Genomic DNA, 2,598 nt, shown 5'->3' with positions numbered 1-2,598 from the left:
AAGCATATATCACGGGCTCATGCCAAAGACATCAATTGCCTTTGAATGAGACCATAACCCCAAGTAGGTCATGGAACATTAAAAATAAATGAACATTTGGGGTCCCTGGGTTCCTCACTCTCTAGACTAAAGGATATCGATGAGGAAACACACTGCCCTGGACAGGACATGATGCCCTGAACACACTAAGTTTCAAAAGGTAGTTAATTAGCAGGTGCTATCTGGACAACCCTTGCCCATATACTTGCCCATGTTCTCAAACTCTGTCTGCATTAAGGAGGGGCTTTATCTAAACACTCCATTGGGCGAATAAAAAGGTCAATCATTCAATAGGCAAGCTTTTCCTTTTAGTGGCCCTGTCTAGCAAGGAGATTATCTCATTGAACGAGCAAGCATCAGAACAATAGTCTGTGAGGATTCACACCCAATCAATGAGGATTTTGAAGGAGGGAGGAGTTGGAAGAGAAGATAGGGAGTTACTCTAATGACATTTACGGCTCTTCATCTTCAGCCACTCATTTGCTCCTCAATCTTATCATCGTCTACTCACTACCCAATAATTAACATAGAAGCCAACTGGATCTCTCTTGTTTTCCTGTTTATGCCTGCTCTGTTTAACCTCCAGGTCATTGAACATATGGTTCACTTCACCCAGCATGTTCTTCTTGCTTATCCTCTGGGAGAATGGGTAGTCATTATTCAAGTCACAGTTCACATGCCTCCACCTCTATGAAGCCCTCCTTGACTCTTTCAATCAGGAATTGCTCAGCCCATTCTGTGTGCCTGTGGCACAGAATGCTGCAATGTACCATGAAACTTTATAGCGAGACGTTGTCTCTGGGAAGCAGAGTCTAAGCCATTGTATCCATTCCTAGGTTTCTTGTCCTGTATGCAGCTTCCTGTGACTCATTCTTTTGGTTGCCTATGAACAGACACAATGTGCATTACTTTCAGCATAAGGTGTTTAAGGAGTAGGCTGTCTTCTCTAAGAGATCTTTCTACATCCTCCAGTTGGATAGTGGAGCCTGAATGATTTTAGAGGATGGGTTTGGAAGAAAATGGTTGGTCAACACATGGTTGAAAACTATCTTTCTGTCATCTGAGAATGCTTGCATTCAAACTATTGAAATCCAGATATCATTAGTCTTACCAACTACGACTTATACTCAAGAAATAATTGTAATACATTGACTCTGAATCATGAATATGAATGTTAAACTCTAGAAGATTAAATATGATACCATATTTGATATCATATGATAAATATGATCTTTCTTCGTAGACATAAAGTGCAATATATTATCTTTGCTTTTATTCTGTTGCCTAGAAAGGGGATCATACTATTAATAGGATACAGTAAAATAGAGCAAATTAATGAAAACTCTTTAATAATCATTTTTCCGCAGTGACATAATATCAATTAGTTTGTTCCTTTTCCAAAAAATAGCTATGTAGTAGGTATTAGTATCTATGTTTTCAGATAATAATAATTCATTCATTCTCTGAATATATGCTGAGTCCTAATTATGTACCATGCACCTTTCAAAGAACTAGAGAATGAGCTGTGGAAAGGGAGACATGAATTCCAATTTCTTGAAGCTTGTTATTGGGTTTCTACATTCATTACTAATCCTGATCTTCCATGTCACTGGGGAAGCTTTATAAAAACACAAATCTCCACTGCTTGGTAATTCCAGAGTAAGTACAGCTCATCACATACTAGAGCAGGCCCAGAATATTAAGCAGACCTTTCTACTTCAAAGTCATACTCAATATGAATAAATGAAAACACAAACACATGCATGATTAGATTGTTTTTATGCTTCAGGGAGAACATTGATAGTGAAATCAATGGACTTGGATTGATGGCTGCCATAATTCAGTTGCTAATTAGGCAAAGACACATAAAAATTTTACTTTTTCATCTACTGAAATTTGACAAGGGGTTTAATAACTACTGGGGCATGTGTTAGTTGGGCTTGACTAGAGAAACAAATCCAGAGGCATTCATATGTGTGCAAGAAAGAGCTTTATATAAAAATATAATTGTATTTTAAGAGAACATCCCAGCCCAGTCCTGATCTAGTCCATCAGTCCGATTTAGCCTATATTTCTGATACCCATCTATAAATTCTTTTTCAGACTCACACAGTCATGTAATAATGCCTAATACAGGAATAGCACAGACCAGTAGGTGGAAAGTCTTGTGGATCCAGTGGCAGTGGAAGCATCTCTGACTGTCTTGGGTCTCTGTGGGGCTCCTCCAGCTCCAGGGCCCTGGCTGCCATCAGCTTAGCTCCATGTGGCTTGTCAACAGGAAGAGGAAGCAGAGAGAGTGCATCCAGCCTCCATGGAGGAAGACAGGAGTTTCCAGAATGCTCAGGAGAAAGCTATGCCCACACAGAGGCCATCTTGGCTATGACCTGATTGACAGACTAGACTCCACCCCTTTTGCAAGTTGACAGATTATGTAATTGCCACAGGGCAACTTTTTGACTACTTTAAAAATGCAGCCAAATGCCCCTTATCAATGTTATAGCACTCTCTTCTTAGTCACAGTTTGAAATAATTTCAGGTATAAATGTTCCCAGAGCTGGA

The sequence above is a fragment of the Echinops telfairi genome, unplaced genomic scaffold, assembly GCF_000313985.2.
Source record: "Echinops telfairi isolate 266 unplaced genomic scaffold, ASM31398v2 ScPeMD7_7468;HRSCAF=8506_1, whole genome shotgun sequence".
NCBI classification, from domain to species: domain Eukaryota; kingdom Metazoa; phylum Chordata; class Mammalia; order Afrosoricida; family Tenrecidae; genus Echinops; species Echinops telfairi.
Note: the sequence above shows the minus strand (reverse complement) of the source record.